The sequence below is a fragment of the Phyllobates terribilis genome, unplaced genomic scaffold (assembly GCF_046119375.1).
Source record: "Phyllobates terribilis strain yellow unplaced genomic scaffold, ASM4611937v1 Scaffold_40__1_contigs__length_11209783, whole genome shotgun sequence".
Lineage (NCBI taxonomy): Eukaryota > Metazoa > Chordata > Amphibia > Anura > Dendrobatidae > Phyllobates > Phyllobates terribilis.
Window position 1 is genome coordinate 10,000,001 of NW_027362800.1, and position 12,153 is coordinate 10,012,153.

General features: G+C 45.7%; 9 non-coding genes and 1 pseudogene across 9 annotated transcripts; all 10 read right to left on the reverse strand.

Annotated features, from left to right (window-relative positions):
• Positions 1 to 280: 280 nt before the first annotated feature.
• On the reverse strand, positions 281 to 462 carry LOC141185655 (U2 spliceosomal RNA). The gene has a single exon (XR_012260295.1). It is a non-coding gene; the product is annotated as a U2 spliceosomal RNA (small nuclear RNA).
• A 523-nt stretch (positions 463 to 985) lies between these two features.
• LOC141186099 (U2 spliceosomal RNA) lies at positions 986 to 1,101 on the reverse strand (annotated as a pseudogene).
• Positions 1,102 to 2,222: 1,121 nt separating this feature from the next.
• LOC141186751 (U2 spliceosomal RNA) lies at positions 2,223 to 2,413 on the reverse strand. Its single transcript, XR_012261000.1, has one exon. It is a non-coding gene; the product is annotated as a U2 spliceosomal RNA (small nuclear RNA).
• A 1,121-nt stretch (positions 2,414 to 3,534) lies between these two features.
• LOC141184464 (U2 spliceosomal RNA) lies at positions 3,535 to 3,725 on the reverse strand. The gene has a single exon (XR_012259216.1). It is a non-coding gene; the product is annotated as a U2 spliceosomal RNA (small nuclear RNA).
• A 1,120-nt stretch (positions 3,726 to 4,845) lies between these two features.
• On the reverse strand, positions 4,846 to 5,036 carry LOC141190478 (U2 spliceosomal RNA). Its single transcript, XR_012264504.1, has one exon. It is a non-coding gene; the product is annotated as a U2 spliceosomal RNA (small nuclear RNA).
• Positions 5,037 to 6,157: 1,121 nt separating this feature from the next.
• Positions 6,158 to 6,348, reverse strand: LOC141190479 (U2 spliceosomal RNA). Its single transcript, XR_012264505.1, has one exon. It is a non-coding gene; the product is annotated as a U2 spliceosomal RNA (small nuclear RNA).
• Positions 6,349 to 7,468: 1,120 nt separating this feature from the next.
• LOC141190480 (U2 spliceosomal RNA) lies at positions 7,469 to 7,659 on the reverse strand. Its single transcript, XR_012264506.1, has one exon. It is a non-coding gene; the product is annotated as a U2 spliceosomal RNA (small nuclear RNA).
• Positions 7,660 to 8,779: 1,120 nt separating this feature from the next.
• LOC141190481 (U2 spliceosomal RNA) lies at positions 8,780 to 8,970 on the reverse strand. Its single transcript, XR_012264507.1, has one exon. It is a non-coding gene; the product is annotated as a U2 spliceosomal RNA (small nuclear RNA).
• A 1,120-nt stretch (positions 8,971 to 10,090) lies between these two features.
• LOC141190482 (U2 spliceosomal RNA) lies at positions 10,091 to 10,281 on the reverse strand. Its single transcript, XR_012264508.1, has one exon. It is a non-coding gene; the product is annotated as a U2 spliceosomal RNA (small nuclear RNA).
• Positions 10,282 to 11,404: 1,123 nt separating this feature from the next.
• On the reverse strand, positions 11,405 to 11,595 carry LOC141190483 (U2 spliceosomal RNA). Its single transcript, XR_012264509.1, has one exon. It is a non-coding gene; the product is annotated as a U2 spliceosomal RNA (small nuclear RNA).
• Between the last annotated feature and the right edge of the window lie 558 nt (positions 11,596 to 12,153).

Here is a 12,153-nt window from a genome sequence, read left to right on the forward strand (position 1 = left end):
AAATGCTTGCCTAATATGTCTGTTTATCCAAAAGGAAGTATAGAGGGAGAGCTAGATAGATAGCATTGCATTACATTACATTACATGGCAATGCAATGCACAGTTGCTGAAGTTGAACCAAAATGAGCTTGTCATCTGGCTTCTGCAACTTTTAACATGAAAAATCCAATGAGGAGAAGAAAAGCAAAGCCAAAGAGTCCATCCCAAAATCCGACAAACAAGCAAAATGAACAAAAAGCATTGAATTCAATTCTTTCTGATTTTAGAAACTGCATTAAAGAAGGGGTGCACCGGTCCTGGAGATACTGCAATACCAGGTCAATGCGTGGAGTGGACAGAGCAAGCTCTTTTTCCATCTCCCTGTTCTAAAAATCCATTTAATATATGGTCCCCAGATAGGGGACGTATCAGATATTAAACTGATAAGAACAGATTTTTTGATTGAAGCTGCATCCAAGGCACTGAAAAATGTGACCGAAGTCACACCAAAACAGCGCACGAGGCGAGGATTCATGTGGACCCTTCCCGGAGGAGAGGGTCCCCAATAAACCATCCCCATCCCTCCGAGCCAGAAGGCCACAGCGAGGGTCAGGGATCTCCGATGCTCTCCCTAGCCGAAGCCGGAGAAGAGCCGTTTTCGTGCTCCCAGCTTCCATCTAGGCTGCCACCCTAGTGGAGCTGGAGCCTGTGTTGGTTTCTCAGCCCAAAGCTGACCGGACCTCCGACCGGGTTTATAAAAATTCCCCTTCCTAGCCCGGAGGCCAGGAATAGGGGGGTTGCTCAGAAAGTATGATTGGCAAAGGTGCGGCGTGCTACGAAGCCAAGTCTTTCTGGGGTTCCCAGTCCCAGTAAGCTTGGACTCCTACCAGGGCGCCTACTCCTGGGGCACATTGCTCCAAAGCCCTCACACTTACCCAGCCTAGTGACTTCGATCCTGGAGGACCATGTTTTCCATCAGATAACTCTATGAGCCACCTGGCGTACTAACAAGTGCACCAAACCAGTGTGTAATATGCATCAATTTACTAGGGCAGCCCAAGGACAAAACTGCCTTTTCAAAAGATACTACACTTGATCTTAGCCAAAAGGCCGAGAAGCGATAACCAGAATTGGTTTCCGACTACGGTGCCACCCAAGGATTCTGAAAAGTCCATTTGTGGAGATGGCCACCTGGACTCCCGTTAAGAAGACATGCTGTCAACCTCTAGATCCCTCACATGCCTGCACTTTTCGGCTTGCTGCTGCTGCAATCCACGCGTTTTAGATCTGCATAACTCCACGTCTTTTAGCACAGTACCCTCAACCCCCGGCTGTTCCCACCTGCCTCAACACCGTTGGAAGGGAGGAGAACCAATTAAGGCGGGGGGGGGGGTGGAACGAGCAGCTGTCTACCCTTAGCATTAGGGTTGCTGATTAATTACCTCTCCTGCTGCTGCTGCTGCTGGCTGTCCAGCAGCAGACTGAAGGTGGCTGCTGCTGTGCGCAGGTATATAAAGGTTCAGAGCCTATTATGACACGCGCAGCCAGCGTTCCATTGCCACATTCCGTCTACTGCAGGCGGGATACCTGGATGGCTGAATGTCACTGAGAAGCTCACAGAGACCGCCATAAGCAACAGTTTAAAAGAATGCCACAGACTAATCAACCAAACTTTTTGGGTTGGTTTCTCTTTTATAGTCTGCAGGCATTAAATGAAAGAAGTCAGTGTTCCAGCAGAGGGAGACAACGTTTCAGAAAAGGCATTGTAGCAAACCAAAAAAGAAATTTTAAGCGCAGCAGAGTAACCAGCTCACATACCTGTTAGCTCAGGTGAGTTTAAAAGGCTGCTGTTGATAACAAGGGCATTTGCTAAATAGATGGTGTGTGTGCAACAATATACTGAAAGGTCAATTATATTGTGCAGCTTATCTCACCACCTGTAGTTATTTAGGTGAAAGCTCCAAAATGCTTGCCTAATATGTCTGTTTATCCAAAAGGAAGTATAGAGGGAGAGCTAGATAGATAGCATTGCATTACATTACATTACATGGCAATGCAATGCACAGTTGCTGAAGTTGAACCAAAATGAGCTTGTCATCTGGCTTCTGCAACTTTTAACATGAAAAATCCAATGAGGAGAAGAAAAGCAAAGCCAAAGAGTCCATCCCAAAATCCGACAAACAAGCAAAATGAACAAAAAGCATTGAATTCAATTCTTTCTGATTTTAGAAACTGCATTAAAGAAGGGGTGCACCGGTCCTGGAGATACTGCAATACCAGGTCAATGCGTGGAGTGGACAGAGCAAGCTCTTTTTCCATCTCCCTGTTCTAAAAATCCATTTAATATATGGTCCCCAGATAGGGGACATATCAGATATTAAACTGATAAGAACAGATACTACACTTGATCTTAGCCAAAAGGCCGAGAAGCGATAACCAGAATTGGTTTCCGACTACGGTGCCACCCAAGGATTCTGAAAAGTCCATTTGTGGAGATGGCCACCTGGACTCCCGTTAAGAAGACATGCTGTCAACCTCTAGATCCCTCACATGCCTGCACTTTTCGGCTTGCTGCTGCTGCAATCCACGCGTTTTAGATCTGCATAACTCCACGTCTTTTAGCACAGTACCCTCAACCCCCGGCTGTTCCCACCCGCCTCAACACCGTTGGAAGGGAGGAGAACCAATTAAGGCGGGGGGGGGGGTGGAACGAGCAGCTGTCTACCCTTAGCAGGAGGGTTGCTGATTAATTACCTCTCCTGCTGCTGCTGCTGCTGGCTGTCCAGCAGCAGACTGAAGGTGGCTGCTGCTGTGCGCAGGTATATAAAGGTTCAGAGCCTATTATGACACGCGCAGCCAGCGTTCCATTGCCACATTCCGTCTACTGCAGGCGGGATACCTGGATGGCTGAATGTCACTGAGAAGCTCACAGAGACCGCCATAAGCAACAGTTTAAAAGAATGCCACAGACTAATCAACCAAACTTTTTGGGTTGGTTTCTCTTTTATAGTCTGCAGGCATTAAATGAAAGAAGTCAGTGTTCCAGCAGAGGGAGACAACGTTTCAGAAAAGGCATTGTAGCAAACCAAAAAAGAAATTTTAAGCGCAGCAGAGTAACCAGCTCACATACCTGTTAGCTCAGGTGAGTTTAAAAGGCTGCTGTTGATAACAAGGGCATTTGCTAAATAGATGGTGTGTGTGCAACAATATACTGAAAGGTCAATTATATTGTGCAGCTTATCTCACCACCTGTAGTTATTTAGGTGAAAGCTCCAAAATGCTTGCCTAATATGTCTGTTTATCCAAAAGGAAGTATAGAGGGAGAGCTAGATAGATAGCATTGCATTACATTACATTACATGGCAATGCAATGCACAGTTGCTGAAGTTGAACCAAAATGAGCTTGTCATCTGGCTTCTGCAACTTTTAACATGAAAAATCCAATGAGGAGAAGAAAAGCAAAGCCAAAGAGTCCATCCCAAAATCCGACAAACAAGCAAAATGAACAAAAAGCATTGAATTCAATTCTTTCTGATTTTAGAAACTGCATTAAAGAAGGGGTGCACCGGTCCTGGAGATTCTGCAATACCAGGTCAATGCGTGGAGTGGACAGAGCAAGCTCTTTTTCCATCTCCCTGTTCTAAAAATCCATTTAATATATGGTCCCCAGATAGGGGACGTATCAGATATTAAACTGATAAGAACAGATACTACACTTGATCTTAGCCAAAAGGCCGAGAAGCGATAACCAGAATTGGTTTCCGACTACGGTGCCACCCAAGGATTCTGAAAAGTCCATTTGTGGAGATGGCCACCTGGACTCCCGTTAAGAAGACATGCTGTCAACCTCTAGATCCCTCACATGCCTGCACTTTTCGGCTTGCTGCTGCTGCAATCCACGCGTTTTAGATCTGCATAACTCCACCTCTTTTAGCACAGTACCCTCAACCCCCGGCTGTTCCCACCCGCCTCAACACCGTTGGAAGGGAGGAGAACCAATTAAGGCGGGGGGGGGGTGGAACGAGCAGCTGTCTACCCTTAGCAGGAGGGTTGCTGATTAATTACCTCTCCTGCTGCTGCTGCTGCTGGCTGTCCAGCAGCAGACTGAAGGTGGCTGCTGCTGTGCGCAGGTATATAAAGGCTCAGAGCCTATTATGACACGCGCAGCCAGCGTTCCATTGCCACATTCCGTCTACTGCAGGCGGGATACCTGGATGGCTGAATGTCACTGAGAAGCTCACAGAGACCGCCATAAGCAACAGTTTAAAAGAATGCCACAGACTAATCAACCAAACTTTTTGGGTTGGTTTCTCTTTTATAGTCTGCAGGCATTAAATGAAAGAAGTCAGTGTTCCAGCAGAGGGAGACAACGTTTCAGAAAAGGCATTGTAGCAAACCAAAAAAGAAATTTTAAGCGCAGCAGAGTAACCAGCTCACATACCTGTTAGCTCAGGTGAGTTTAAAAGGCTGCTGTTGATAACAAGGGCATTTGCTAAATAGATGGTGTGTGTGCAACAATATACTGAAAGGTCAATTATATTGTGCAGCTTATCTCACCACCTGTAGTTATTTAGGTGAAAGCTCCAAAATGCTTGCCTAATATGTCTGTTTATCCAAAAGGAAGTATAGAGGGAGAGCTAGATAGATAGCATTGCATTACATTACATTACATGGCAATGCAATGCACAGTTGCTGAAGTTGAACCAAAATGAGCTTGTCATCTGGCTTCTGCAACTTTTAACATGAAAAATCCAATGAGGAGAAGAAAAGCAAAGCCAAAGAGTCCATCCCAAAATCCGACAAACAAGCAAAATGAACAAAAAGCATTGAATTCAATTCTTTCTGATTTTAGAAACTGCATTAAAGAAGGGGTGCACCGGTCCTGGAGATACTGCAATACCAGGTCAATGCGTGGAGTGGACAGAGCAAGCTCTTTTTCCATCTCCCTGTTCTAAAAATCCATTTAATATATGGTCCCCAGATAGGGGACGTATCAGATATTAAACTGATAAGAACAGATACTACACTTGATCTTAGCCAAAAGGCCGAGAAGCGATAACCAGAATTGGTTTCCGACTACGGTGCCACCCAAGGATTCTGAAAAGTCCATTTGTGGAGATGGCCACCTGGACTCCCGTTAAGAAGACATGCTGTCAACCTCTAGATCCCTCACATGCCTGCACTTTTCGGCTTGCTGCTGCTGCAATCCACGCGTTTTAGATCTGCATAACTCCACCTCTTTTAGCACAGTACCCTCAACCCCCGGCTGTTCCCACCCGCCTCAACACCGTTGGAAGGGAGGAGAACCAATTAAGGCGGGGGGGGGGGTGGAACGAGCAGCTGTCTACCCTTAGCAGGAGGGTTGCTGATTAATTACCTCTCCTGCTGCTGCTGCTGCTGGCTGTCCAGCAGCAGACTGAAGGTGGCTGCTGCTGTGCGCAGGTATATAAAGGCTCAGAGCCTATTATGACACGCGCAGCCAGCGTTCCATTGCCACATTCCGTCTACTGCAGGCGGGATACCTGGATGGCTGAATGTCACTGAGAAGCTCACAGAGACCGCCATAAGCAACAGTTTAAAAGAATGCCACAGACTAATCAACCAAACTTTTTGGGTTGGTTTCTCTTTTATAGTCTGCAGGCATTAAATGAAAGAAGTCAGTGTTCCAGCAGAGGGAGACAACGTTTCAGAAAAGGCATTGTAGCAAACCAAAAAAGAAATTTTAAGCGCAGCAGAGTAACCAGCTCACATACCTGTTAGCTCAGGTGAGTTTAAAAGGCTGCTGTTGATAACAAGGGCATTTGCTAAATAGATGGTGTGTGTGCAACAATATACTGAAAGGTCAATTATATTGTGCAGCTTATCTCACCACCTGTAGTTATTTAGGTGAAAGCTCCAAAATGCTTGCCTAATATGTCTGTTTATCCAAAAGGAAGTATAGAGGGAGAGCTAGATAGATAGCATTGCATTACATTACATTACATGGCAATGCAATGCACAGTTGCTGAAGTTGAACCAAAATGAGCTTGTCATCTGGCTTCTGCAACTTTTAACATGAAAAATCCAATGAGGAGAAGAAAAGCAAAGCCAAAGAGTCCATCCCAAAATCCGACAAACAAGCAAAATGAACAAAAAGCATTGAATTCAATTCTTTCTGATTTTAGAAACTGCATTAAAGAAGGGGTGCACCGGTCCTGGAGATACTGCAATACCAGGTCAATGCGTGGAGTGGACAGAGCAAGCTCTTTTTCCATCTCCCTGTTCTAAAAATCCATTTAATATATGGTCCCCAGATAGGGGACGTATCAGATATTAAACTGATAAGAACAGATACTACACTTGATCTTAGCCAAAAGGCCGAGAAGCGATAACCAGAATTGGTTTCCGACTACGGTGCCACCCAAGGATTCTGAAAAGTCCATTTGTGGAGATGGCCACCTGGACTCCCGTTAAGAAGACATGCTGTCAACCTCTAGATCCCTCACATGCCTGCACTTTTCGGCTTGCTGCTGCTGCAATCCACGCGTTTTAGATCTGCATAACTCCACCTCTTTTAGCACAGTACCCTCAACCCCCGGCTGTTCCCACCCGCCTCAACACCGTTGGAAGGGAGGAGAACCAATTAAGGCGGGGGGGGGGTGGAACGAGCAGCTGTCTACCCTTAGCAGGAGGGTTGCTGATTAATTACCTCTCCTGCTGCTGCTGCTGCTGGCTGTCCAGCAGCAGACTGAAGGTGGCTGCTGCTGTGCGCAGGTATATAAAGGCTCAGAGCCTATTATGACACGCGCAGCCAGCGTTCCATTGCCACATTCCGTCTACTGCAGGCGGGATACCTGGATGGCTGAATGTCACTGAGAAGCTCACAGAGACCGCCATAAGCAACAGTTTAAAAGAATGCCACAGACTAATCAACCAAACTTTTTGGGTTGGTTTCTCTTTTATAGTCTGCAGGCATTAAATGAAAGAAGTCAGTGTTCCAGCAGAGGGAGACAACGTTTCAGAAAAGGCATTGTAGCAAACCAAAAAAGAAATTTTAAGCGCAGCAGAGTAACCAGCTCACATACCTGTTAGCTCAGGTGAGTTTAAAAGGCTGCTGTTGATAACAAGGGCATTTGCTAAATAGATGGTGTGTGTGCAACAATATACTGAAAGGTCAATTATATTGTGCAGCTTATCTCACCACCTGTAGTTATTTAGGTGAAAGCTCCAAAATGCTTGCCTAATATGTCTGTTTATCCAAAAGGAAGTATAGAGGGAGAGCTAGATAGATAGCATTGCATTACATTACATTACATGGCAATGCAATGCACAGTTGCTGAAGTTGAACCAAAATGAGCTTGTCATCTGGCTTCTGCAACTTTTAACATGAAAAATCCAATGAGGAGAAGAAAAGCAAAGCCAAAGAGTCCATCCCAAAATCCGACAAACAAGCAAAATGAACAAAAAGCATTGAATTCAATTCTTTCTGATTTTAGAAACTGCATTAAAGAAGGGGTGCACCGGTCCTGGAGATACTGCAATACCAGGTCAATGCGTGGAGTGGACAGAGCAAGCTCTTTTTCCATCTCCCTGTTCTAAAAATCCATTTAATATATGGTCCCCAGATAGGGGACGTATCAGATATTAAACTGATAAGAACAGATACTACACTTGATCTTAGCCAAAAGGCCGAGAAGCGATAACCAGAATTGGTTTCCGACTACGGTGCCACCCAAGGATTCTGAAAAGTCCATTTGTGGAGATGGCCACCTGGACTCCCGTTAAGAAGACATGCTGTCAACCTCTAGATCCCTCACATGCCTGCACTTTTCGGCTTGCTGCTGCTGCAATCCACGCGTTTTAGATCTGCATAACTCCACCTCTTTTAGCACAGTACCCTCAACCCCCGGCTGTTCCCACCCGCCTCAACACCGTTGGAAGGGAGGAGAACCAATTAAGGCGGGGGGGGGGTGGAACGAGCAGCTGTCTACCCTTAGCAGGAGGGTTGCTGATTAATTACCTCTCCTGCTGCTGCTGCTGCTGGCTGTCCAGCAGCAGACTGAAGGTGGCTGCTGCTGTGCGCAGGTATATAAAGGCTCAGAGCCTATTATGACACGCGCAGCCAGCGTTCCATTGCCACATTCCGTCTACTGCAGGCGGGATACCTGGATGGCTGAATGTCACTGAGAAGCTCACAGAGACCGCCATAAGCAACAGTTTAAAAGAATGCCACAGACTAATCAACCAAACTTTTTGGGTTGGTTTCTCTTTTATAGTCTGCAGGCATTAAATGAAAGAAGTCAGTGTTCCAGCAGAGGGAGACAACGTTTCAGAAAATGCATTGTAGCAAACCAAAAAAGAAATTTTAAGCGCAGCAGAGTAACCAGCTCACATACCTGTTAGCTCAGGTGAGTTTAAAAGGCTGCTGTTGATAACAAGGGCATTTGCTAAATAGATGGTGTGTGTGCAACAATATACTGAAAGGTCAATTATATTGTGCAGCTTATCTCACCACCTGTAGTTATTTAGGTGAAAGCTCCAAAATGCTTGCCTAATATGTCTGTTTATCCAAAAGGAAGTATAGAGGGAGAGCTAGATAGATAGCATTGCATTACATTACATTACATGGCAATGCAATGCACAGTTGCTGAAGTTGAACCAAAATGAGCTTGTCATCTGGCTTCTGCAACTTTTAACATGAAAAATCCAATGAGGAGAAGAAAAGCAAAGCCAAAGAGTCCATCCCAAAATCCGACAAACAAGCAAAATGAACAAAAAGCATTGAATTCAATTCTTTCTGATTTTAGAAACTGCATTAAAGAAGGGGTGCACCGGTCCTGGAGATACTGCAATACCAGGTCAATGCGTGGAGTGGACAGAGCAAGCTCTTTTTCCATCTCCCTGTTCTAAAAATCCATTTAATATATGGTCCCCAGATAGGGGACGTATCAGATATTAAACTGATAAGAACAGATACTACACTTGATCTTAGCCAAAAGGCCGAGAAGCGATAACCAGAATTGGTTTCCGACTACGGTGCCACCCAAGGATTCTGAAAAGTCCATTTGTGGAGATGGCCACCTGGACTCCCGTTAAGAAGACATGCTGTCAACCTCTAGATCCCTCACATGCCTGCACTTTTCGGCTTGCTGCTGCTGCAATCCACGCGTTTTAGATCTGCATAACTCCACCTCTTTTAGCACAGTACCCTCAACCCCCGGCTGTTCCCACCCGCCTCAACACCGTTGGAAGGGAGGAGAACCAATTAAGGCGGGGGGGGGGTGGAACGAGCAGCTGTCTACCCTTAGCAGGAGGGTTGCTGATTAATTACCTCTCCTGCTGCTGCTGCTGCTGGCTGTCCAGCAGCAGACTGAAGGTGGCTGCTGCTGTGCGCAGGTATTTAAAGGCTCAGAGCCTATTATGACACGCGCAGCCAGCGTTCCATTGCCACATTCCGTCTACTGCAGGCGGGATACCTGGATGGCTGAATGTCACTGAGAAGCTCACAGAGACCGCCATAAGCAACAGTTTAAAAGAATGCCACAGACTAATCAACCAAACTTTTTGGGTTGGTTTCTCTTTTATAGTCTGCAGGCATTAAATGAAAGAAGTCAGTGTTCCAGCAGAGGGAGACAACGTTTCAGAAAAGGCATTGTAGCAAACCAAAAAAGAAATTTTAAGCGCAGCAGAGTAACCAGCTCACATACCTGTTAGCTCAGGTGAGTTTAAAAGGCTGCTGTTGATAACAAGGGCATTTGCTAAATAGATGGTGTGTGTGCAACAATATACTGAAAGGTCAATTATATTGTGCAGCTTATCTCACCACCTGTAGTTATTTAGGTGAAAGCTCCAAAATGCTTGCCTAATATGTCTGTTTATCCAAAAGGAAGTATAGAGGGAGAGCTAGATAGATAGCATTGCATTACATTACATTACATGGCAATGCAATGCACAGTTGCTGAAGTTGAACCAAAATGAGCTTGTCATCTGGCTTCTGCAACTTTTAACATGAAAAATCCAATGAGGAGAAGAAAAGCAAAGCCAAAGAGTCCATCCCAAAATCCGACAAACAAGCAAAATGAACAAAAAGCATTGAATTCAATTCTTTCTGATTTTAGAAACTGCATTAAAGAAGGGGTGCACCGGTCCTGGAGATACTGCAATACCAGGTCAATGCGTGGAGTGGACAGAGCAAGCTCTTTTTCCATCTCCCTGTTCTAAAAATCCATTTAATATATGGTCCCCAGATAGGGGACGTATCAGATATTAAACTGATAAGAACAGATACTACACTTGATCTTAGCCAAAAGGCCGAGAAGCGATAACCAGAATTGGTTTCCGACTACGGTGCCACCCAAGGATTCTGAAAAGTCCATTTGTGGAGATGGCCACCTGGACTCCCGTTAAGAAGACATGCTGTCAACCTCTAGATCCCTCACATGCCTGCACTTTTCGGCTTGCTGCTGCTGCAATCCACGCGTTTTAGATCTGCATAACTCCACCTCTTTTAGCACAGTACCCTCAACCCCCGGCTGTTCCCACCCGCCTCAACACCGTTGGAAGGGAGGAGAACCAATTAAGGCGGGGGGGGGGGGGTGGAACGAGCAGCTGTCTACCCTTAGCAGGAGGGTTGCTGATTAATTACCTCTCCTGCTGCTGCTGCTGCTGGCTGTCCAGCAGCAGACTGAAGGTGGCTGCTGCTGTGCGCAGGTATATAAAGGTTCAGAGCCTATTATGACACGCGCAGCCAGCGTTCCATTGCCACATTCCGTCTACTGCAGGCGGGATACCTGGATGGCTGAATGTCACTGAGAAGCTCACAGAGACCGCCATAAGCAACAGTTTAAAAGAATGCCACAGACTAATCAACCAAACTTTTTGGGTTGGTTTCTCTTTTATAGTCTGCAGGCATTAAATGAAAGAAGTCAGTGTTCCAGCAGAGGGAGACAACGTTTCAGAAAAGGCATTGTAGCAAACCAAAAAAGAAATTTTAAGCGCAGCAGAGTAACCAGCTCACATACCTGTTAGCTCAGGTGAGTTTAAAAGGCTGCTGTTGATAACAAGGGCATTTGCTAAATAGATGGTGTGTGTGCAACAATATACTGAAAGGTCAATTATATTGTGCAGCTTATCTCACCACCTGTAGTTATTTAGGTGAAAGCTCCAAAATGCTTGCCTAATATGTCTGTTTATCCAAAAGGAAGTATAGAGGGAGAGCTAGATAGATAGCATTGCATTACATTACATTACATGGCAATGCAATGCACAGTTGCTGAAGTTGAACCAAAATGAGCTTGTCATCTGGCTTCTGCAACTTTTAACATGAAAAATCCAATGAGGAGAAGAAAAGCAAAGCCAAAGAGTCCATCCCAAAATCCGACAAACAAGCAAAATGAACAAAAAGCATTGAATTCAATTCTTTCTGATTTTAGAAACTGCATTAAAGAAGGGGTGCACCGGTCCTGGAGATACTGCAATACCAGGTCAATGCGTGGAGTGGACAGAGCAAGCTCTTTTTCCATCTCCCTGTTCTAAAAATCCATTTAATATATGGTCCCCAGATAGGGGACGTATCAGATATTAAACTGATAAGAACAGATACTACACTTGATCTTAGCCAAAAGGCCGAGAAGCGATAACCAGAATTGGTTTCCGACTACGGTGCCACCCAAGGATTCTGAAAAGTCCATTTGTGGAGATGGCCACCTGGACTCCCGTTAAGAAGACATGCTGTCAACCTCTAGATCCCTCACATGCCTGCACTTTTCGGCTTGCTGCTGCTGCAATCCACGCGTTTTAGATCTGCATAACTCCACCTCTTTTAGCACAGTACCCTCAACCCCCGGCTGTTCCCACCCGCCTCAACACCGTTGGAAGGGAGGAGAACCAATTAAGGCGGGGGGGGGGTGGAACGAGCAGCTGTCTACCCTTAGCAGGAGGGTTGCTGATTAATTACCTCTCCTGCTGCTGCTGCTGCTGGCTGTCCAGCAGCAGACTGAAGGTGGCTGCTGCTGTGCGCAGGTATATAAAGGCTCAGAGCCTATTATGACACGCGCAGCCAGCGTTCCATTGCCACATTCCGTCTACTGCAGGCGGGATACCTGGATGGCTGAATGTCACTGAGAAGCTCACAGAGACCGCCATAAGCAACAGTTTAAAAGAATGCCACAGACTAATCAACCAAACTTTTTGGGT